The following is a 25546-nucleotide window of genomic DNA, read 5'->3' as shown; positions in this document are numbered from 1 at the left end:
TGGTGCATGGTTAGTTGGATATATGAATGCTGAGCCCATGAATAAGGAAGGCCAATTGTAGCCACAAGTATTTCGATCCAGCTTGAATGGTAAGATCTCAAATCTTCTCCAATGAAGTTAATAAACCCAAAGAGTTTATATAGAATCTGATGAAGAACCCAGCAAAGGCTACATCTTTCTCATCTTCCTCATGAGACTGGATTCATTTGTAATTAAGCTCCTACATCCTAGTGAGATGCATTTGATTATTTTAAGTGATCCTTCCTTGGCCCCCCAAAATACTACAGTGTAACAGTCTTTTCTTCAGCAAACCAAGATTCTGTTGTCCATGAGTTTATCACCCAGCCAGGCCTGATCAGGATGCCTTAACCAGATCCTGCAATGGCCAAGCTTGCCTGGGGAGGCCCAGGGTGGGAGCTAGGGAAGCAAGATCTGCTTAGACCAGGGGGTTAGAAACATACAACACTGGGGTTCAAAGCAGCAAGACAAATCGTTTTAATAAAATGCAGCAAGAAACAAAGGAAAGACTTTAGAGAGTAAATTTCAGCCTCTGGGATAAGAAAAGGGTTGTTCCCAGGAAGCATTTTTGAGGGCCCGCTGCTTCTTAGTTAAAAGCACTCCTGAGGCTGAGGCTATTAAAACTTTAAAATAATTGAGAGGGAAACTGAGGCGTTAGAGAGCTCACTTAACTTGGTCAAGGTGAGAGAAGTCATTAAGATCCACCTGACCTGCCTGGCTACATCCATGACTTCTACATCCAAGCTTCTTCAACAGGGTGTCATGACCCTATACGGGGGTCATATAACCTAATGTTGGGGTTCCTCCAACAGTAGCAATAGTGAAAGGATTTTGAATGTGCAATGAGGAATCAATGGCCAATTCAAAATCAAACCTGCAATGAATCCAAACTGGATTTCTGGCAGCATTTGCCAGGGTTACATCACGTGGCCTCATTGCATTCTTGGTTCTGAACACAGAGCATGAACACTTTGCACTGTTCATTCCCCCATCACAGCACAAGACACTTAAGGAACACCATCTAAACCTCAACCCTGACTGGAGACCACTGTACTTTATGAATTTACTCCATATACAAAGTTTCTTCAGTTTTAGAACATAATGATTATAGGAAAAAAAAGAAGTTTAATATTTTTCTGCCAATATTCCTCTGTATGGAGGTATCAAATTGGTCTGTTTTTGAATAGCACTGCTTTAGATAAATACCCATGTCCATCTCATTAGTATGTATATTCGATTTCCTCTTCAGTAAGTGATAGAATTATATACATACTAAAGAACTAATTGAAAAGAAGTTTATTTATGATCTGTTAACAGTGAGTGCTTAATTTGTTTACGTATGTTAGACAGCTATGTACCTAGGGTTGAGTAAAAGATTCTCAGGTGAAAAGGGGTTAAGTGGAGAAAGGTCAAGAGTCTCTGCATTTGATAATGACTTTGCAAAAGTTAGGCGTGCTGTTGACTCTCTTAGTGCCTTCTCAGAGCAACCTTCTACCACAGAAGATAATGAAGGATGGGTATGCAAAAATAAACTCACCTATTTCACAATGGCCGGGGCCAGCTTTCAGTATATTTCTAGAGTCATCCTACGGCTTAAAAAAGAAAGTCGTTCTAGGATTTACTGTAGGGAGGAGGAGGGGAGGGCATTTACCTGCCAGGCTGACTTAGCTCCATCCGCCTCCACCTCCAGGTACAGTCACCAGCACACGGTACAGCAACCCCCATCCCTGGGCAGAGGAGGATGTGTGGGTCATTAAATTGGCTTGGGATTTGACATGAGAGAAGATGGTTGCTTGGAGGCAGGCCTGTAAGACTACTAGTTGGCTTCTAGGAGCCAAGTGCAGAGAAATCTGCAAGAAAAGATGGCAAGGATGCAAAAGGCCAGGTGGTAAGTCATATGACACCTCAGTCTCGCTTCCATGAGGCTTCTCTCCTGCGTGCCTGGTGCCTCATCCATCTCTAGAAGGAGCTCACCCTTTCTTAGGATACCTTGAGGTGTGTGCCTTGTTTGGCTTTTCAATCCAAGGCCCTGCCAGAGCTCTATAACAAATAGGAAATTTTTAAGGCACAGCCCTGCCTGCCCCAGGCGTTATATCCACACTTTGTTGTTTATGCTTCTGTGGGACAATAGCAGCTTTCATTGGGTGCCAGGATGCCTCCAGATACTTCATCGCACAAGTGTTTTTCAAATGTTCAACCTCAACAGTTCACTTAATTAGGCTACTATAAACAAAGAGACACCCCCCCCCCCTCCCAAAGCTAGGCAAACCTTAATAAGCATTCCAAGGATGTGCATGGCTTTAGAATACTCCAAACTGGACGCTCTGACTGCTGGATGGGGTGCTGTTGGGGAAAGAAGGAATCTACCTGGATACATTCCATCACTGCATTCCATCACTCAGACCACACAGAAAAACAAATATCAAAGTGGGTTTAATAATAAAGAGGAAACAAATCAAGAGAAACACAGCTCGTGTGTATAGGAATGGTGAGAAAGGCCTTCCCAGACAAGACTCCTTACAATGAGGCAAGAAAAAGTTCTGGGATGAAGTTCTTAAACTTCCCCCCCCCCGGGGGGGGGGAGACACAATAATAATGGAGAAATGACAGCCTGGGAGGACACACTTGATGATCTTTGCAAAGGTTCTGGTGGGGCTCATTAGTGCAGGCGGAATGTGGCAGCCAGTGCTGAGCTGGCAGCAAACTGTCCCATGGAACAGCCATGTCATCTCGCCATCCTGTTCTCTCTTCATGCATGTCTATACATGCACACACACATATGTGGGTCATACATGTGCATTCTCTTCTCCATCATCAGGTTCATGTTCTGCAACCTGGCCTTCTCCCCATGCTGTGCTTCTGGGATCTTTCTGTGCACACACCTTACTTTACCAGCTGCACCGGCAGACGCTACTCTATATCAGCACCGATTACACTATCCCCAATTCACAGACATCGTTTGCCAGCTTTCCGCTGTTGTAAGACCTGAGATAAAGGGACTTGAAAAGAAAAAGATCCCTTTGGGTTCAGTTTAGAAATCACAGTCCAGGGCTGGAGAGATGGCTGCTCTTCCAGGGGTCCTAAGTTCAATTCCGAGCAACCACATGGTAGCTCCCAGCCATCTATAATGGGATCTGGTGCTCTTTTCTGGTGTGTAAGCATATAGAAAGGCAGAACACTGTATACATAATAAATCTTTTTAAAAGAGAGAAAGAAAGAAGGAAGGATGGAGGGAGGAAAGAGAGAGAGAAAGAGAGAGATCTGACTGAGTCCATGTTTTTTAGACCTGCCATTGCACTTATCACACAGACTATCATGGCACTGACATGCAGTGGAGGAAGACGGTCGCCAAGACACACACACAGAAGGGCCTGGAGTCCCAACGGTACTGCCCTATTGCAATGACTAAGCATCTTCTCTCCTCACTCCACCACACTAGAAGCACCAGAGGCTGGTAACCAAGCCTGACACGCGATCCTTTGAGGGACACTTGGCCCAGCCACAGCAGATGGGTAAGTGCCTCCCAGGGTTCCAGAACTGTGAGCCATGTGTCCATCGACAGCCTGCATATTTGTCTTGCTGAGTCGGTGTCAGTACTGCCAAAGGAGAAGGTAACAAAGCCTTTCCATAAAAACTACCCAAACTTGGCTTTTCAAAAGCAATGGAATATATATGCTCACATACGCACTGGAAAAGGAAACCATAAGAACATTCTGGATGGAATGGTGTGTTTTCTTTTTATTCTCCTACCTTTTCCCAGTGTTTCCCAGTGAACATGATTTATTAATCCTCAGGGCAGGCGTTGATTTTAGAATGGGTTAAATTCTGAAGGATGGTGTTATAGAATCCTTCATTGGGAAGCTGTGAACTAATTCTTCAGCCCAGTAGGGAATCAATGGCCTACCAAAGTACTGATTCTGTGAGAGTCCATCTTGGTGAAGCGAGTCCATTGAGCTTACTTACAGAATCATGACTGAAAGTTTCTAATGGGATCATGGGGGGGAGGGGGGGGTGGGGGAGGGGAGGGGTGCCACCCCAAAGTGCTTCAAAAGGGGCAGCACTACTCAAGACTGTAACAGGAGTTTGATGACTCTGACGCCTTTCCTTCCTCAGCTGCTGGCTTCCCATCAGGGTTAGCAGGGTTCTAAGGTGTGGAGGTACTGAAACTGAGAGCTACTGGTACACAAACAGGATCCTACAGTCTCCTTACGTGTTATAAAAGCTAAAACTTAAACCCCTCTGAAGGGCCATCCGTAATACTTCCATTACCAGAGGAAGTCAAAACAAAGGGAAGCTGGTTGCTCTTTTCATCAATCTAGAGTCTGGGGATGAAGTAGTTGTGGTCACCAGGCGGTTACCTGCCAAGGCTGAAGGACACAGAGGACCAGAACAGAAGCAGACTGAGGCCAGTAGCTCCTGGAATTATAAGTATCCATCTCAGAGAAAGCAGCCTTCTGTGATCCCCAGGGCAAATGAGACCAGCAGGAAGCAGCCCCACTAGGCTAATGCTCTAATGGCGTCACATGCCCGTCCTCCCAGCCCTTAGGATATGAGACAGGAGGACTGTTGTGAGTTCCAAGCCAGCTTAAACTACAGCGAAATGCACTGTCTCCAACAAAAGACTGTGGTGGCCTTGAACGTCATCACACTGTGAAACAGACGTGGCAGGACACTGGTGGAGCTTTCATGTCAGTTCACTTGCTTAATCATTGCTGCCTTCTAACACTGACCCTTCACCTCTAACGGGCTAACTTCCAGGATCGTTCCCTACCCCTCAGCCACTGTCTAGCCCCCTTGGTCCCTCTGAGGCTCTGCTTACCAACTGGGCGAGCAGCGGTTGCCACGTGGCTGCATGTATGCAATGATGCCTGACCGTTACTTAAAGCACAGCGCTTGCTGTATGGTGAGAAGCTTGCTGTATGGTGGCACGTGGAGGGACAGGAATAATGTGGCTTGTGGACAGCTTGTGAAGGACACTGTGCTGGCGTGCCATGCCACTGAGGGAGCTGGGAAGTTGGGCCTGCAGCCTCCGGTGGGCCTCCACTTGGTTGAGAAGACTGGCGCTTCTGAGTACTAAAGAGCCAGCTCAGCAAGCATCCTTCCATGGGATCCCACAGGGGGATTCTACCAGCCAGGACTCGCCCCTGCCAAGAGTGCTTCTCGGACCTCCAAAGCTCTACCCCTCATGGCAATCTGCTCCTTCAATACCCCCACTGTGCATGCGGGCTCACTTTCCTCCCTGTTCTGCTCCTAACACTACTCGGCCTCCACGCGCACTGTGCCTGAGAACTCTGCCTGTCCTCCACCCTCCTCCCGCCACTGCAGCCACCTGGGGAAAGGCTTTGCTAGCCTGCTCACCAGCACCAAGTCCCCTCAGCACCAAGGCCCAAATCATGCCTCCCATTCTAGTCTGTCTTCCCCTTCCCCCCAACAGCCATCATTACAGGCTGCTGGGAGGTGCAAGCCGACTGGGTAGGCTGCTTCAGACGTCAGTCAGTGGGGATGGGATGAGCTGGCTGGGACCCAGGGGAACTGAACATGGGGGCAGGAGGCAGGTTAGGAGCCATGTAGGCAAGGAAGAGAGCCACTCAAAGAACAGCGGGCTGCAGGGTGCTCAGGGTGTACAGGATGCTCAGGCAGCGGAGGCAGGGATCACAAAGGTGGCAGAGAGCGAACATGGAAAAACGGGTGTGCAAGAGAGGTTTGCGGCTGGCAACGCAGGCCACTCTGGCTGGCCTCTCTCAGGGCGTTTATCCACGATGGATCTGGGTAACTTTAGAAGCTCTGACCACAGAAAGGCTGAAGATCACGGGCAGGAGGACTGCCTGACATGACGCCTTCTCCTGACCGCTGGGTCCAGTCCACCTTTGTCCCACGCACAGCTGGCACCTGCACGCTGTCAGCATTCCAGCTCGATAGCAGATCCATACTTGTGCCCTCAGTGTCTGTGTTTTGCCTTCTCCTCCTCTCACATGCCCTGGTCGGGAGTCTTACAGGTTGTGAGCCTTCTGAGTCAATACAATGCTAGGCATACGGAAAATGCTTCACAGTGCTCTAAGGGGATAGACTCATTAAACCTAGCCTTTCAAAAGAAAAAATAAATAAATAAAATGCAGACTGTAAGAACCAAATAGCCTTGAATTAAAAAAAAGTAATATTTTTATAAATATGAAGGAAAGAAAGATAAGCATGAGCAACAGAGGTCAGCATCCAAACCTAATGCAGCTCTTTAGAACCCAGAAAGTGCAGCTGCACCAAGCATGCACGAAGGGAGCACAAGAAACACCCCAGGAGAAATGTGGCCCGCCATAGAGGTCACACTTCAATTTCCAGAGGCACAAACTCCTCAAACTGACTACAAGAGCCTTCCAAAGCGGGAGCTGGAGAGAGGGCTAGGAGCACTGAGTGCTCTTCCAGAGGACCTGGGTTCAGTTCCCAGCACCCACATGGCACTCACAACTGTCTGTAACTACAGTTCCAAGGGATCTGACACCCTGATACAGATACACCTGCAGGCAAAACAGCAACACACCAATTTTTCTTAAATTATTTCAGGTAAAATAAAAACCTGCAGAAGTGAAGACTTAGTGGTGAAGTGATTTAATCAGAATATACAATCTACAAAATACAATCCCAGCCTTCTTCAGGTAAGGCAAAACTACCAGCCAGACTGAAATGGTGGTGAGGGCAGGTTCACACCTTCTACTCCACTTACAGCCAGGCAAGGGCTGATGAGGGCATACACTCTGAGGTATGGTGCTGAGACATGTTATCATTGAACCCACATCAAAGAGTGTAGGCAAATGAGTTTACATGGTATGTGTGCATGTGCGTACATGTCTGTGTGCACATATACCCATTTGTCTACATGTGTGTGCATGTCTATTACTTGTGTATGTGTACCTATGTATGTGTGCATGTATGTTTGTGAATGCATGCCACTGTATGTTTGTATGTGTACATCTATGCATGCATATCTGCACAAGTGTATTGCATGTGTGCACATATGTGTGTGGATATATTGTGTGCATGCATGTGTGTTTTCATGTGGAGTGTGTGGGCGCACAAACCTGTATGTGTAAGTGGGTGTGGTATGTGTATGCATGTGCAGCTGTGCCTGTGACAGCTGAGTTGTTGTCTGGCCATGAGCAAAACAAAAGAGGAAGGCTGAGTGGAGAGCCTCAGACCCCAGTGGCAGGGCAGTGAGCACACATCCTAGCCATTGCCAAGGCTGGGGGACCCGAGGAGAAAGACTCCCTCCCAGTGTGTCCAAGCAGACACTGCCACACAAGAGTTTGCGAGGCTGGTGTCAGTGAAGGGGGAAGAAGGGGGAGAGGACCGGTCCTGACCTCCTTCATTGAAGATCAGTGGAAGTGTAAGCCTTACAAACCCTTTCCTCCCCAGCTTGCTCTGTCAGGCACACGGTTTCACTGCAGCAATAGAAACCCAACTGAGATCCTAGGTAAGCGCCCCTTTCTCAAAGCTATCACCATCAGTCCGTACTGTGAGAAAGAAAGGTTTCGCGTCTCTGCAAGCCACGGCACATCCAAAGGGAATCTTCATCTCAGAGTCAATAATTCATGAGCCCCGCGATGCCTCATTATCAGTCCCTGTCAGACCATGTTTGTGTCAATCAAGCATTGGGGTCAGACACATCCAAGATGGAAACACTGCAGCCAAACAACCAAAAAGGGCCAGAGAGAAGAAAAGACGTGGTCACTTGAGTAACGTCAGCAGCAAGAAGATCCAGTTCCAACGATACGGAAAATCAGGTTCAGGTGAACAAGGCCAGCCAAGGTCACGAGCATTTGTAAAGTCACTGAAAGCATCAGGGCGCACAGACCTGTGGGCTGACTCCCAAGGGCAGACAATGAGCAGCACACAGAGGACCACACCGCAGGCTAAAGGCTGGCTTCACCTGAAGGCTGAAAGCACCATCACTGCATTATTACACATGTGTGTGTGGTGCACGGGGGGGGTGGGGGAGTTGGCATGTGCTCAGCCACAGTGAGCAGAGAGGTCAGAGGACGTCTTTGTTGGGTGACTCCTTTCTTCCACCATCAAGTGAGCTCCAGAAATTGAGCTCGGGGCTGTGAGGCTTGAGCAGCAGGCTCTTTACCACCTGAACCACCTCACTGGTCCTATGTCTGCTTACTTAAGACTGCTATGTAGCCCAGGCTGGCCTTGAACTCACCAACCACCCTTCTTCAGCCTCCATGTGCTGGGAAGACAGTGAGAGCCACTGGTCCTGGGCTACGTGCTTTTAAAGAGACGCTAGAAAGGTCCCGTGCATACTAGCAAAAGTCAATACATACTCAGAGATCTGTGACATACAGACCCTAATTGGGACTCACTGGAGACAGAACAGGCACATTCTGAATGGTCTCTGCACTTAGAATCTGAATGCTTTTATGGGCAAAACTCCAAAGGCTAGAATCCAGCCAATGTTTGTTTTGATAATAATGTATTCTGTGTTCTTTATTGTCCACTAAGAAAATATGACAGTTATCCAGTGCCTTGTTCTGCACAAACATCAAGAGAAAGCCTGACCACCAACTTCCAGAAGTATCCTCAGAGGTTAACATGTACACAGATGCTGGCTGGCATGAGTTATAGGACATACAGATTCACGGGGATTGGAAGCTACCCCTGCTCTACACCAGGGAAGCATATTTGACAAAAAGAGAAATGCATGTGTGGAAGCTGATGATGCAGTTGAAGCAGCATGGGATGGTTTCATGCAGAAATAATAAGCCACTTTAAGCCTGAAAATCTAAACTCACAGAGGCAGGAGGAATCCCACCAGGATGGAGATGTCAAAGATGGCGAGGTCACTCTCTCCTTTGACGTCAGCACAAATGTCATATGTAACACAGAGAGTCCTATGGCGTACTTCCATCTGCACTGAAATCAGCAAGGAGCAAAAGCAGGCAAACAACCAAAAAGGGCCAGAGAGAAGAAAAGAGTGTGTCTTTGACCAAGAGCAATTCTAACTGACATCCTTCTGGTCACTCAATAACTGCGGTGTTATTTGTAGCTATGGAATAGGAATGTTTCTATATATAGTGTCATATATATTTTCCTGGAAAACTACACATTATACGAGTCCACACTAAAAACACCAGTGCTCCTAAGCGAGATGAGCTGAATGAATTCAGCAAGCCTGCAAATGCTGACACCGGAGCATTTGCAGAGGCAAAAACAATCTTAGGATCAGGACTGGCCCAGCTGCAAAGCTGGAGTAAGCTGAAACTGTTATCTGAAAAGACAAATCAAAGAGACTTTGTTGTTAAAGGGTTTTTTGTTTTTTTTTTTTTTTTTTTTTTTTGTTTTGGTTTGGTTTTTTTTGCTTTGTTTTGGTTTTGGTTGTGTGTGTGTGCATGTGTGTGTGTGTGTGTGTGTGTGTGTGTGTGTTTTAAGTCAATAGTAGCTTCATGGAAAGTGTAGGGGAGGAAAGAGCAGAAAAGAGCAAAATGCAGAAGGATCAAGCGGAATGGCGTCTCTCGCAGGCTTCCCAAGCACCTCCAAGACACAGCAGCAGCACGCAGGGCAGCTTGGTCCTTCAGCCCTCGAAGTTCCATTCCCTGGGGATGTAATTAGCCACGCAAACACATCCTGTCAAATCGGTCTGTGCCGCTCTCCTCAGTTACTATTCTAAGAAGTTTGCCACGTTATGCTAGAGTGCACTGAAAACAGGTAAGAAGCATAAAACTGACAAGGGGTCAGAGGCAGAAAGGTGTGTGCCGCTTCACGCGTTAACCCTCAACAGGCCAAAACTGCCTCATAAGAACTCTTAGGTCCATCCCAGCACCACGGAAGTTCTGTGTAGGAAAAGATTTCTCCCAGGCTTGCTTTGAAGTGCGAGCAAACTTTCTGATGGATGTGCATTCGAAATGAAACTCAATTGCCTGGGCAGGGAAACTGAGCACACAGCAAATGAGTTCCCCGCGAAGCACTGTGCATCAATCCGGGCCTTGTACTATCACACTCACCCATTCACTTGCCAGCTGACTGTATCCCAAGAAACAACCCTTCTTTATGCCACCATTCTGAAACAAAATAAAATGCCTAATTTAAGAGCAAAGGCAAAATTTCACACCGGCCTACTTTTAGACATGTTCTCTTTGAAGGCCTTGCACCGTCCTGTCTGGGACTCTCGACCAACCTTCCTCCATGCTTCTGAACTGAGCATGCAGAGGTAAGTCTCAGGGCCTACACAGACGCACCCGCTGCACTTCTAAGAGAACTTAATGAAGCAACTCACTCACATCACGTATGTGCATGAACATGTGTGTATATGTGTCCATATATGTGGACTTGTGTGTGCATGGGTGCATAGGTGCATGCTTCTATGTGTATATGTGTGTGTGTGTCCATGTGTTTGTGTTTTGGAAAATGAGGGGGGGTTAACTACATGATAATGGCAGCTATTAATAAAATTATACTAGGAATAAATATCAGAAATGGGTCCTAGGGCGATGTTCAGTGGTTAAGAGTGTCTATTATCCTTGCAGAGGACTGGAATTCAGTTTCCGGCACCCACACTCAGTGGCTCACAATCGCCTCTAACAGCAGCTCCAGGGGACTGACACCTTCTCCCGGCCTTCACACAATGACAGACACAAACACATACACAATGAATAACAAGCCAAAGCAGACAAGAACCCGGGCATACACTACACAGAGAGAAGCAACGAAAATGCATTGCTTGTTTTCTAGCTGTATGTCCAAAACAGGCACACTCCCCACCACGAAGAGGCAGCTAGGAGTCAGGCATTTTGAGACTCTCTGCCATGGAAACACAGACCCAGGGCTTAGGCTACCCCAATAGTTCACAGAGAAAGCAGCATAGTGCCCTCAAACCTACATAGAAACTCTGTCCAGCTTTCTGACTGATTCCTGAATTACACATGTGCAGACCAGGCTCTTAACGGCACAGGTAAGACCAAATATAGTACATGGAAAGTGAGGGGAGACAGAATTTTGAGTCTGCATTCAGTCAAGACCAATAAAGCAACTTTTCTGTAGATGAATGTATCAGCAACCAGTAACATACAAGATACAGAGCTGGACATAATAAATAAAAAACAAGACTGTTACAGTTTGGATATGAACTCTCCCCCAAAAAGGCATATGATTGAGAGGACTGGTCCCCAACTGGTGGCACATTTTGGGATGTTCTGGAAATGGTAGAAAGTGGGACCCACGTGAAAGAAGTATTTCCTGGGTGGCTCCTGGGGGGCGTTCTATCCTGTCTCTGCTCTCGGTCAGCTGAGGTGAGTAGCTCGCGGCCACCATGTGTTCCCAGGACCATAATGATCTTCCCAAGCACATGGAGCTAGGCAATCATTCACTGAACCCCCTGAAACCGTAAAAAAAATTAAACCAACTTCCTTTGTTTATGTCTGACATTCTGTCACAGTAACCAAAAAAAAAAAGTAACTAACACAACGACCTAATAAAAAAAAAAAAAAAAATCCGTCAATTGAGATCACTGGATTTATAAGGATCTTAAGTAGGTGTTCTAGTGTTTTCTTTCTTTCTTTCTTTCTTTCTTTCTTTCTTTCTTTCTTTCTTTCTTTCTTTCTCTTTCTGTCTTTCTTTCTTTCTTGTCTTTCTTTCGTTTTCTTCTTCTTTTTTTCCTTATTGCTTCAATAAAACATTCTGACCAGAAGCTACTTGGGGAGAAAAAGTTTTAATTTGTCTGGTACTTCCAGGTCACAGAAGCTCAAGGCAGAAAGCTGGACGAAGAAACCTTGGAGGAATGCTGCCTGCTGGCCTGCTCCCTCACTCATGTTCAGACGGCTTTCTTACTCAGTCCAGGACCACCTGCCTTAGCACTACATCAACCATATTAAGCAGCTCATGAGTGCCTGTAGCTCCACTACGATACCCTCTTCTGCTCTTCTGGCCTCTGTGAACACTGGACTCGTGCACCATTAGCTTCCCCCAACACACACACAGACACACACAGATACACACAGACACACACAGATACACACAGACACACACACACACACACAACAATTGAAGTTAACAACAAAACAAAACATGAGGTCAGAATAGCCCAGACATGGCTGAGACATTATTACAATGCTAAAAACAGACTCCCAGACCCTCTGGCCATAATGAGCTTTCAGCTTAGCTTAACCAGATGTGTTCCCCGGGGCTGAGGCAGTGAGCGACATCTGAATAGCATTGCATAAGAACACTGGTCACCAAAACAGATCCAGACAGAATTGTGGGGATGCAAGACAACATATATTTATTGCTAAACTTTCTGATGACAAAGTCTTTAATACTAAATAGTTAAGTCATATGAGATTAACTGAGAAATGAGGCTTTATTAATCCACCTGCAGCCCTGGTTCTCATCCTTCCTAATCTTGTGACCCTTGAGTATAGTTCCTCATGCTGTGTTGACCCCAACCATAAAATTATTTTTGTTGCTACTTTATAACTTTAACTACTGCTATGAATCATACTGCACTTATCGGTGTTTTCCAATGGTCTTAGGTGACCCCCATGAAAGGGTCAGTAGACAACCCCACCCTCCAAGTAGGGTCTCAATCCACAGGCTAGGAACCACTGATGTACAAGTGGGAGGAAGGCATGAGCACAGTGGAGTTTCACTAATGGACGTAGTCATGTCAGGGGAATACAGAAAAAACTGGAGTGTCTATGATTTTATAAATAAAAAAATTAAGAGTCTGGGCACGAATGGTGTCTGGTTTTTGCTTTGCTTTGTTTTGTTTTCATTTGTGCGCCATTTTCATTGTAGTCTCTGATCCCAGAGCAACCTGCATTAGCAACCTGTGGCCATCTCTGTTTCATTTCCAGTTAATCTCTTCACCATACTGAAAATCAATATGACCTATATGGAGATGAATAATAATTTTTAAAAAGAAGAAGGACAAAGAAAAAACTGAAAAAAATATAGCATCCAAGCAATTGAAAACATAAAAGAGTAAAACCACTCAACATCAGTCAATGATAAAAAACAAACAAACAAACAAAAAACCCTACTAGTTTTTTGCAGGTTCCTACTCATCTAGACTGACAGCCTCTGCAATGCAACATGAAGGCGGCTGCCAGTAAGCTCAGACATGGAAATCAGGCATGTTATCTGAGACCAGGTACCAACCAGGTAAATAAAAGCCCACAGAAAACAACGGCATTTTCTTTTGCTAACAATGGCTTATTTGTAGAGACTGAAAGGGAGGCCATGTTAAGCGATCTGTGTCTCTTGCCACTAATGAAGCTTACAGGAGTGGTAAGAGGACCCCAGGGGTCATCAAAGGAAATCAACGAAGCTCAAGGGTGTTCTACTTGCAAGAGCAGCAGACACCAGAGATGCACACGGCAAAGAAGCCTGCAAGCGCTCAGCTTTGAGACAGAAAGGGCAAAGCCTTTAAAAAGGTAAGCCCCTGGGAGACAATGCACCCGAGGATTAGACAGGCCATCTAGAGAGTGGTTCTCACCCTTCCTAATGCTGCGACACTCAATACAGTTCCTCATGCTGAGGGGACTCCCCAATCATAAAAGTATTTTCACTGCTACTTCGTAACTGTAATTTTGCTACTGTTGTGAATCACAACTCAGATATCTGTGTTTTCCAGTGGTTTTAGGCAATCCCGGTGGAAGGGTCCTGCCACCCAACGGGGTCAAGACCCACAGGTTGAGAAATTCTAGGCGAGAAGGCACCATCTAGCAGGATCCACCCTTTCTGCAGTTACTCCACTGAGTAAAATTCTCACTAAGCATACTCCAACAAGGTTTAGGAGCATAGAATAAGGTCTTAGTCTATTTTCTGCAGCTACAATACAACACCACAGACTAGGTAAGTTAGAAGCAATGGTTTGTTTGGTTTTTATTCCCAGCTCTAGATGCTGTGAAATCCAAGAGCAGTGGGGCCAGCGCCTGCCAGCATCTGGGGCTTCCTATGTCAACAGTGAGAAAGCAAGTGTGTTCATTTGTCTTTTATACAGCTACCAGTTCTGCCCTGGGGCTGCGGAGGGAGGCAAAGAAACACCTTCGTCGCTTCCTCAACTCTTGATTACCTCCAGCAATATCAGTAGCATGCAACTCTGTGGATCACATTTTCACCCCCAGCTCTGGTAGGGAATACGTTTAAATCATAGCAGTAAGTTATAGAAGCAAGCTTAGTTTTAAAGTTGACAATGGTGGGGAGGGTGGATATGGGATATATTTAAAAGTTGTTCTTCATTTTCAGATACGTTTTCTTTTTATTAATTTTGGACATATTTTCTTTTTATTGTCATTTTAATTAATTATCTAAAAGTCGCCTGTAATTTGTTTTGATAATATTCACTCCCCCCCCCTCTCTACCCCACTTTTCCCCAGCACATTAGCTTTGTGTCTTTGTGTCGCCACTGAATCCAGCTTGTGCTGTCCACACATTCTTGAATGTGTGGCCCTCTACTGGAGTTCTGTTACCTAACCAGGTATTATGCTCTTCAAGAAAACCTGACTTTCCTGCCCCTAGCAGCTCTCAACTGCCAATAAGTCCTAAGCTGGGATGGAACTTCATGCCCACTTCCCCTCTCCATGTTGGGGTTTTGTCTGGCTTGAACTTGCACAGGCCTTGTATATGCTATCACAAATGTTATGAGTTTGTATGTGCAGCTGTCTTGCTGTGTCTAAAAATCACTGTTTCCTTGCAGTCATCCACCCCTCTGGTTCTTACACTCTCTGCCCTCCCTCCATCAACAATCCCTGAACCTTGGGAGGAAATCCAACAGCCGTTTGCCAGCGATAACCACCACCTCCTGGCCCTGTTCCTCCCTTTGGAAACTCATCAGATCCCAGCCTGCTCCCCAAGGGTCCCTCAAGGCCATCCCACACAGTAGTGAGACTCAGGTAGACTACCCATTCTCCTTCTCGGACTCCTGGTTGGGCTACCCCAAAGTCCCATAACTACTGGCTAAGGCCCACCACTTCCTCCCAGCACCTTGCTGGGCCTCACCAGTTCCCAGCCCCACAAGGGCATCATCAGCTACTGATGTGGCTGGGAAACCTAGCCACTGACTCCATTCGGGACTCAGAGGACTCCTGTCAGCCACCTGACTGGGGTCCTCCAGATCTTTCTGACCTTGAGTCCCAAGACTAGTCTATACTGTCAAAGGAAACTTGTTTCTTAACCAAGCCACTGAAGAGACCAGTCTGTAGCTGAAGAGCAGAAGAACCTGGGATAGAGGTTGTACCCCAAAGGCCAGGCAAACAGAGGAATCAACACCCCAATCCTACTAAGATTTAGTCCCTCCTGCAATTAACCCTGCAAAGAATTATCCCACTCTTGCTGAGAAGTAACTTAAAAAAAAAGGAAAAAAAAAACAAAACAAATATAAAACACCCAACCATCTAACTACCTCCAGATGCAGAAATCCCAATACAGAAATAAAAACATCAGGAAAGATCAAAATAACATGTCTCCTAAAAATACAGATCCCACAGTAATAACCCCTATTGAAAATGACCTGAAAGAACTCCCAGACTAAGAAATCAGAAGAATGATTATAAATACAATCAAACCGCTCAAAGACAAATAGACAAACAAAATGAGGGAATCAATTCAAGGCAAAGTATACTGGTTGGTTTTTTTGTCAACTTGACACAAAACATAAACCTATCTAGAAAGAGGAAACCTCAGCTCATAAAATGCTGCTGTAAGACTGGCCTGAAGGCAAATCTGTGGGGACTTTTTCTTATTCATGACTGATGTGGAAGGAAGGGTCCAGCTTACTGTGAGTGCTACCACACCCAGAGCACCCACATGCATGATGCTGGGGTGTATATGAAAGCAAGCTGAGCAAGCCACGGGGAGCAAGGCAATAAGCAACAGTCCTCCACAGCTTCTGACTCGGTTTCCACCTCCAGTTTCTGCCTTGGCTTCTTTCAAAGATAGAATATGCCCTGAGAGTTGTAAGATGACATAAATCCTTGTCTACCCCAGGTCATGATGTTTTGTTCTAAGACAATATGAAAACAGAGCTTAATTTTTTTAAAGAAAACTCAAGCTGAAATGATACTAGAGATAATAAACTCAATATGCCAATTAAAAACCTCAGCAGAAAAGCAACAGAATGATCATATCAAAATCGGAGCTTCAGGGATGGAAGATGAAGCAGCTGTGTTTTCTTTGAGATATTTTATAGCCTGGTGTGGTGGTGCACACCTTTAATCCCAGCACTCGGGAGGCAGAGGCAGGCAGATCCCTGTGAGTTCGAGGCCAGCCATGTCTACAGAGTCTAGGATAGCCAAGGCTACACAGAGAGACCCTATCTCAAACAAACAAAAAAAGAGATATTTTATTAAGTATCTTTAGAAAAACTATAAATATATATACATAAACATTAAAATATACCCTACCTTTAAGCCATATAGCATTTCCCCCCAAAATTCTATAAACACACAGCTTTTAATAATGGTGAACAGTTGAGATATTACCCTTAAATAATATGAATGAGAGGATCAAATTAATTTTTATAAGATGCTGCTTAATTTTTATAAGATGTTGTTATGAAATGAATATGCACAGTAAAATAACCTACTCATTAGCCTACTATGTTTCCTGGAGAAACTAAGGTTTCCTTTTTGGTCTCCTAATCATTGATAAAAGAAATTAAAAACAAATTCGGAGGATAGCTCAAGGGCAATTTTATTAGAGGTTGAGAGAGAAACACTAGCTCAAGCAAGCTATAAATCATGGCAGCTTCCCAGATACAAAGAAGGAAGAGAGGAAGTCATGGCTCCTGTAACGAATGGTAGATGGCGAGCAGAGCTTCAGAGAATAAGAAAGCCCAGGAGTGTCAGGGCTCAAGCACGCTCAAGCTTTTGGTCAGTCTGAAAAAGAGACTGGAAATAGGAAAAGAAAACGTCACTCCTTTCTGACTTATCTGCTGTCTGCCTCGCGGAAGCACTACAGGTATTGCCTCCTGGGAGACGTTTTTGGAAGGACAAGCACAGTATGTCCGTGAGAGGATAATTACTCCTCCCTTCTCTTCAGCATGTCTCCAAGTGAACTAGCTTTCTTTGTTCAGTCACATCACAGGGGATGGACTCCTGGTCAGCTAATTGACAGGACCGGCTGGATCAACTCTAAGTGGAGGAGACCATAGTGAGAAATGTTTTAGGTAGCTTGGAATGCCATCTCCAACACAGCGAGAGATAGAACTTGGATTTTACTTTCCTTTTTTTCTTTTCTTTCTTCCTTACTCCCTTTCCAGGAGAAAGTAGCTTTTTCTTAATGGGACTCTACAAAGATCAGCTACTTCTTCTACCTTTGCATTTGGTAATTTCAATCCTAAAGAGGGGACCCCTCTCTAGCGTTACCAGGAAGACGAGGAGGGATCCAAAAGGGACACAGGGAAAGGGTCCATCCTCCAAGGCCTCCAGGCTCTTAATCCCTGGAATACTGTCAAGGAGAGACAGAAAACTGTCTTAGGAAAAAAAACAAAGTATGCAGCTGTGGGGTCAAAGAGTGGCATGGAAGACTGAACGAAGGGTCTTCCACACCCCAATACTGGCCCGACTCAGCTCCATAGGATGGGGGCTGGATTCTCATGGAAGCTCAGTAATCACCCTCAGGTAGATTAGAAACTAGAGCATCTACTCAGAGCACTGCCTTGGGAGAGGGACACCCCCTTCACCTTGAGTCTTTGGCTGAATCTCAGAAGCCAATTAAGCCAAAAGCTTATTAACAAGAGAAAAATACAGTTGTGTTAAATTTACATAAGTAGATGTTAGCATGAAGTCCACAGAAATGCCAAACACACTTTGATACATTTTAGATTAAAACAAAAGTAATGGCTATGTAATAACCTGACAGAAAGGAAGATATTCTGAAGATACAAACACATCTCCAAATCTGACTATCAGATTAGTGAAACAAGAGATGCCAAAGAAATATGAATTTTCCCAGGATCTACTACTGGGTAAAGGCAAAGCCACCAGCCAGAGGAAGTATTCATCTCCAGAAAAGACTTACAATTCTCAGAGAACATTATATTTGTCTGAGACACATATAAAGACACAAATGGTGTCATGTGAATGGCAGATAGGACACTCCTTGGTTGGGCCTCAGAGACATGCATAGCTTTCACCTCCCATTTAATCCTTACCCTCCTTTCAGGATCCTGAACATGGACTCAGGAAGAAAGTCAAGGATCTCTTTGTTCCTCTTCCCAATGTGACTATACTGAATTTTTCTGCTTTTCACTGTTAACTTGTCTCTTTTAATTGGCTCTCTGAGGACCAGTGGCTTGACTTTGTGGGGCACAAGCTATGAGCCCCCACCCCGACACACACACACCCAAGTGTTGGGCAACTGGATCTCTGAACGACAGTAGCAGCCTCTGGGGTGCTGGTTCCAGTTTGGCAGACTGAGAGAAGACAGAAGCTCTATAACTTTCTAGGGGGTAGGAGGGTAGGAGAGTGGGAGTTTGGGGTGCTCATCAGAGGCATGACTACAAAGAGAATTGTGAAATCACAACTTCTTCTCTTCCCCTCGTTCTCAGCCATGAGGTGCACTGTTTGTGCCCTATAATGATGTAGCCACTGTTACAGGCCCGAGGCAGCTGCCAATCAGTCATGAATGAGAGCCTCCAAGACACACATCAAGATAGACCTTTCCGACTCTACCCAGCAGGGTATCTAAGCACATGCTGAGACTCATAGTGAAACTTTGGGCAGAGTGCAGGGAATCTTATGAAAGAAGGGGGAAATAGAAAAACCTGGAAGGGTCTGGAGCTCCAGAAGGAGAGCAACAGAACCAAAAAATCTGGGCAAAGGGTACTTTTCTGAGACTGATACTCCAACCAAGGACCATGCATGGATATAACCTAGACCCCCTACACAGATGTAGCCCATGGCAGCTCAGTGTCCAAGAGGGTTCCCCAGTAATAGGAACAGGGACTGTCTCTGACCTGAACTCATGGGCTTGCTCTTTGATCACCTCCCCCTCACAGGGAGCAGCCTTACCAGACCACAGAGAAAGACAATGCAGCCAGTCCTGATGAGACCTGATAGGCTAGGGTCAGATGGAAGGGGAGGAGGACCTCCCCTATCAGTAGACTGGGGGAAGGGTATGGGAGGTGAAGAGGGAGGGAGGGTGGAATTGGGAAGAAATGAAGGAGGGGGCTACAGCCAGGATACAAAGTGAATAAATTGTAATTAATTAAAAAAATTTTTTTAAAGATAGACCTTTCCTCTTTAAAGATGATATCTTGGATGTTCTGTTGTGGATATGAAAATTGACTAACACGATGACCAAAAATGCATGCATGCACACGCACAAAGCACATATATGCATATACACACACCCATGCACACAGGCACACCTGCATGCATTTTTCTTGTTCTTGCCATTGTTGGCAAACCTCTGCCCCACTGAATTTTAGGTTTCCAATTAAAATTCATACTGACACCATTTTGTTGTTTATATCTTGGCTGAAAAGCCTTTTCTCCGGGTTAGAAGTGCCCTTTCTAAATTAAGCTTCATCGAAAGATGAGCCCCTGAAGCCACAGGGTTTCTAGGGATTCTCTTTTCTTCTCTTATATAAGAAGTTCTGGAGTGAAGAAAAAAAAAGGTTTTGCTTTTCAGACTCTCTCAGCCTCTCAACAAGCTTGCCTTTTAGTCTCCTTAACAACCACAACTTCAAAACAATTAAAATCAATTAAGCTTAAAATGAATTATACCTACTGGGCTAAATACAACTATAAAATAAAACTATCATATGTTTATACGATTATAAATAGATATATTGTAAAAGAAAACTTAAAAAATATGGCTGAAGCTTCCCCACATTAATTGTTTGCCTTGATTGCTACACAATACTCTCTAACATCCAAACATGAATAGTTTGTTTGAGAAAAATCACTTTTACCAGAAAACAAACTCCACGAAGGAAGAAAGGGATCACCTTGAATGCACAATGCAACCAAGCGCAGAAGACACAGTGATTGCACACGAGGCTGGTTGCAGAAATGGAGCCCCTCACCGAGTGCAGGCTTACGGTTTCTTTCGGCTGCTCGCCTGCACAGCACCTGTGAGAGCTGCGTTTCTTACACGGAGGCTACACAGCAGCCCCGACCCCTGGTGTGTGAATTCTCTTTCTAAAGTTTCAGTAGCCTGGAATCAACCGCCGTCCTGACACACTATTTCATTGCTTTAGTTCAAGCCATTTTCCTGTAGTAGTCGCGTCGCCAGTCAGTGGTCTGGGTTCTCTACCCATCGACCGAGACTGACCAGTGAGGAGAGGCTCTCACACGCCCGACTCTGGCAGCTTCTACTTCCCTCAAGGCTCGACAACACAAGTGGCGGCAGGTGGGACCCGCTGTAGCCCCTTCTCCTGCTACAGTTCTCATGAAGCCCTTGGGACTAGGGACCCTTACCAAGTATTGGCCAGTGTGGCAGCTCTTGGTCCAGAGGATGAGACACTCTATGGAGCTCTTCTGGTGACGTCTGCTGCCTTACAGCCCTTTACTCTCGCTCTGTCAGCCACTCCCCCTTTTATTTCTGCCTTGGTCACTCTTAAACAGCTCAGCTGTCACACAGCTGCCATCCTAACTCCTCCCTCAACATGGCCATTACCCACAACTACATGGGGTGCCCACCTCGACCTCTATCAAAAATCTTTAGGGTGCCCCATGAGGCATAAGAACCAGGCCTGTGGCACCTGCTGCTGCTGTAACCAGAATCACTCAGGCGAGCAATGTCCTTCACGGCCAAATTTGCTGCTGAGCTCATCACCACTACACCAGCTGCCAAAGCTGCCTGCATACTTTCACTGTGGCTTTGCCAGCCTGTCCAGCCCAGTGGCTATTTTCTGCTGCCTCCGGTCACTGCTGCTGTCATTCTGTGTGGTCTCTGCTACTTCTTTTATCATGGGACCAGCTCAGCCTGCTCTACTGACACCAGGCAGAAAAGGACCACTCTTGGGAGCCTTGCTTTGGACCCAGTGCTGCATGCCAGCAAGAACAGTAAGAGAGGGTGTTTCCCAGATGACTGGGTGAGCCTGAGCAGCCTTCAACAGCCTGAGGGTGGGTGTGTGAGCCAATCACAGCTGTTTACTGTAGACCAATCACAGCACTGTATTTGGCCAATCACAGCCCTGTCTCTTAGCACTGGTCCCAGCAGTCTCTCTAGCAGGTTACCAGGGAATGATTCCCCCTCTAGACAAAGTGGGAATGCTGGAAGTCATCCACTGCTCACCCAGACAAACTGGTTCATACAGTCCCTTGAGTGGCTGTGCCATGAGGGCCGAGACAATCAGCTATGACCCCAGCATCATTGTCTCAAGGAATCTTTAACAGTGCTCAGGAAAGCAGGTGCTTACACAAGGTTAGTCCATCTGGCTGTCTTTTTGCTCAGAGCAGCCAGACCAACCAGGGAAAGGCCCAGCAGCTACTCATGAGGGGGCTAGGTTGTCCCATCTCTGACTTCTTTGCTAACATCAAAGGAAATGAAAGGGAATATCAGAATCATGACTTACAATGGGAACTTAAAGACTTTATCATAAACACTAATAGTGTCTTTCCAAAGTGGATTTCAACAGTCCTTACCACCTGCCCCATGCCCCATGGTGAAGCTGGTGCCCTTGGCCCATGTCAGTGAACGCCTGTAACACTCCCCCACCTCATCTCACAGGCACTCTCGCTATCACCTTACAGCGTCAAAAAGAAAAAGGTGAGCACAGTGCAACCCGGTATTTTCAGAAAGACACTTACATCCGCATGAACTTGTCACGGTCTATTGAATCCATTCCATCAGAAATTGTTAGCTTACAATATAATTTCTAAATTAGAAATGTATTGCTGATGTCCATGTTTGGGGAAAATACGGAATCCCCCACACACACGGGTTGTATCCCAGGGTTAAGGGTAACTGCTGTGAGCTTGGCACAGGAAGAAGTCTCTGAGTTGGGCACATGGAAGAAGCTGCAAGGAAGAGATCACAGCTGAACAGAAAAAGCAAAAGGAGCAGGCAGAGGAGAGGCTCCTGAAATCTAGTAATGGGGGGGGGGCTGACAAGATGGTGATTCAGAGGACAGGCAGGACCAGGTAGTGACCTAAGAGGACAAGCAGGTAGGTATCACAGAAATAGCTCAAGGCATCCAGGTTAAGAGCACTGTCCAGGCAAACACTCCCAATGGAGAAAACACAAAACCAAACATAAAGGACACAGGGCTAAGGTGGGGAGGCTGGTATGAGTTTAGACTGGGCAGGCTGGCTTCTGCTGGTGAGTGCTTCGAGTGGGCCACAGAGAATGATCACAGCCAGGGACGTGGCTCACAGAACTGAGGCCCTGCACAGACTGAAGTGCCCGCAGGGACACGCAGGAACGTCCTTTCCGCTTCCCTTGCTTCCTTGGCCTGTGTCCTTTGCAGCTGCTGTGTCTGGGAGGGGAGCTTGCCATGGCTGGGCGGTAGCCTGGGCCTGCAACAGGGAGCCAGACAGCTTGATGCAAACGCTAAGCCCAAGCATGGGAGGCACACTGCTAAACAAGAATGAGACAGCACGTTGTGGGGGAGGGAGCTAGTCCGGCTTACGGCTGAGCACGGAAAATCTGTGATTTTTATGACTCGAGATGCTGACTCCGGGCACTCAAGAATGATTCTCAGAGAATTCTAATACTTTGATTTTTATAAGCAGTGGGTAGCAGGGGTTCTGTTCTTGATGAGATTCTAGCCAGACTCTTCTGGGATCTCCTCAATCTCTTGGCCTCTAGAAACGATGGCCACATCTCCTCCTCAACAAACATCAGCCTAAAAAGTGGCTCTGCCCGACAAAGGTCAAGGCTACTAAAGAATGAACTGTCTCTATAGCCCCCACTATACATGGACCCAGATCACTAATACAGGCTTATAGCTAAGCCTCTATGTCCCTTTGATAGATATATATCCTTTATAACTCAGGGGCATCTTTTCCAAGGACCCAACAAGCCATCACTGAGTGCCACCCTCAGAAAGGAGCCTCTGCCTGTCCCTGTCCAAGGCAGATATCTAACGTCTCCAATTGCTAGCTGCAAAGCCTACCGTCCTTATCACCAACCAGCACTTGGTGAGTTTCTACTTTCCTAAACTCCTGCCTGCCCATTCCAACCTCCTTATCTCCTTTGGCAAGGACCAGCTACCTCCTACAAGACTAGGTGGGTTCCCATCACACTGGACCCTGTTCTCTCCCCTGGAATTAGGTTCTGCCCTTACCTTTTAACTAGCACCAACTTCATTTAGTTTATATATGCTGGTGACATTGGGGGCTAAACTCAGAGTCTCCCATTGAGCCACCTGCAGCAGCCTTCAGCTGTCTCTTTTTGACAGGTAAACACGCGACTGGTGAAATCAGAGGAAGCTGCGTGCAGCACTGGCTCTGGGTTCACGCTGCCCAGGGTCTGGAGTCTGGGTTGCTGCTGACCAGCTATGTGGCCACAAGACATCCTCTGAAAAAGAGGCACCACCTTAGGAGTCTCTGCTAAGCTTATGATGTTAGGCCTTTGGGTTCTGTGTATCTCTGAGTTTTCTTTGTTTTGTTCCCGAGACAGAGTCCAAGCATGTGGCTTGGAACACACACAGCAGACCTTAAACACACAGTCCTCCCCAACTGGTATCCTAAGTACTGGGGTTGCAGGTAGGCAGCACCTCACGACTGTAGGAATGGCATGAAGTCAGACCTCATTCTAGAAAGCATTGAGCATTCAATACACACTTCTTCAAGAAGCTAGCCTTCCAGCCGTTTTTTTAAATCTAATAAATATGCAGCTCTGGAAAACCCAAAGGCTGGGCAAGGAAGCAGCACCGCAGCCTCTGCAAAGCTGAAGCGTCAGGACAAAGAGAAGATCGTTTTGGTTGTTCAAGGTTGGAGTCCTGAATGGCTGGTTTCAAGTTAAAAAAAAAAAAAAAATCACAGATCTCACTTGTTCTGTGGAAATCACATCTTGCAAGAATGACCTTTACCTCCAAACGTGAAATACACTTAAATGGAAAAAATTTCAACATCCAGAAGGAGATACATACACCAGATGAACCCAACCTTATCTGCATAGCTCTGCTTCTATGATTAGTGTGTATATGTGTCTGTCTGTCTGTCTCCCTCTCTCTGCCTCTCTTTCTCTGCTTCATTGTTCTGTTTTTGTTTGGTGATAGTCTCTTATAGCCCAGGCTGGCCTCAAACCCAATAGGTAGCTGTGGCTAGCCTTGAATACCTGACCCTTATTCCTAGTGAGTGCTAGGATAACAGGCATGCATTGCCATGCCTAATTTAGGGTAATGTCTCTTTAAACTATCCAACTGACTCCTTTCTGAAAGCAGGCAGTTGCTAAGTGTTGCCAAGGGATACAGGCTAAGCTTGTGTGTAAATTAATCATTGTGTGTAAATTAAGCAAAACACCAGATGAGAGCTGTCTGGAATGGATCCCTATCAAAAGAAAAACAGTAACAACATATTTCACAGAATTTGTTTTCGGTGCTGGAGAAGTCTTCCATGGCTCCTGACCTCACCCTCTCCTTGTAAAGTGAGGGACTTAAGCCTCCAGGGATAAAATGACTCAGCCAAGGTCCTGTGCCATGGAGCCTGGAAGCTCCTCTCACCTTTCTGAGTCATCACATCAACAGTGGAAAGGAAAGTATAACACAGCCCTGGAGACACATCCAGTGATGACACAAAACCTGAGTCATGAGACAGCGGCTTTAAAGCTAGGTGGAAAGCAGGGATGTGGGAGCTGATGAATCCATCCTCCCTCTCTACCCTCTTACTGTAAAAGAAATGGGGCTCGCGACAGACTCCCAAGAGCTACGGGAGAACCAGAGAAGACAGGCATGTACCCCTCTTGACTTGCACCCCAAAGACCATCATTAATAGTTTTCTCCACAGATACAGAAAGCGAGAAAACAGAGCCCCTGGCCTGGGAGAAGTTAGCAATCAAAGGAAGAAATGCAGAGAGGATTTGGATAAACAAGGAATGAAAAGATTGCAAGCCCCCCCCCAAGAGAGCTGAAGTGCTTACACTGCCACATAGTGGTAACGAACCGAAATTGCAAGACAAGGAAGGGTATTTTAGTTTTGTTCATATTAAAATAATTGCGCAAAATAATGGCTTCCATTATGAAATTTTCAGACATGTATATAATATATTCCAATAATATTTACCCAACATCCTCTCTCTTTCAATTTGTCTCCCCAAAATACCCACCCCTTCCTTGTACCCTTCCTTCCTTCCTTCCTTCCTTCCTTCCTTCCTTCCTTCCTTCCTTCCTTCCTTCTTTCTTCTGTGTCTGTGTGTGTGAAATGTCTTCCCACCCATTTTTCTCTCTTGTCCCGTCCACCTCCTCATATGAGGCCCTGTCTTCCTCCCTCATAGTGCCACTTCTACGTTCACATAATATACACATGTATGTACTTGTAGTTAAATTTAGATTCTGCATATAAGAAAAAAATGTGATGATTGTCTTTCTGGAACTGGCTTCTCTCACTTAACATGGTCATATCATTGTAATCATTTTCCTGCAAATAAC

At 45.9% G+C, this 25546-nt stretch overlaps 1 protein-coding gene across 6 annotated transcripts in view; it reads right to left on the bottom strand.

Moving 5' to 3' along the window:
• The window catches only part of Arhgap44 (Rho GTPase activating protein 44), a 152082-nt gene that overhangs the window by 93545 nt on the left and 32991 nt on the right, over positions 1-25546 (bottom strand). The gene's annotated exons all lie outside the window — the stretch shown is intronic.

Source organism: Meriones unguiculatus, chromosome 11, assembly GCF_030254825.1.
Source record: "Meriones unguiculatus strain TT.TT164.6M chromosome 11, Bangor_MerUng_6.1, whole genome shotgun sequence".
NCBI classification, from domain to species: Eukaryota; Metazoa; Chordata; class Mammalia; order Rodentia; family Muridae; genus Meriones; species Meriones unguiculatus.
The sequence above is the reverse complement of the archived record's forward strand: the minus strand, read 5'-3'. Positions and strand labels throughout refer to the sequence as shown.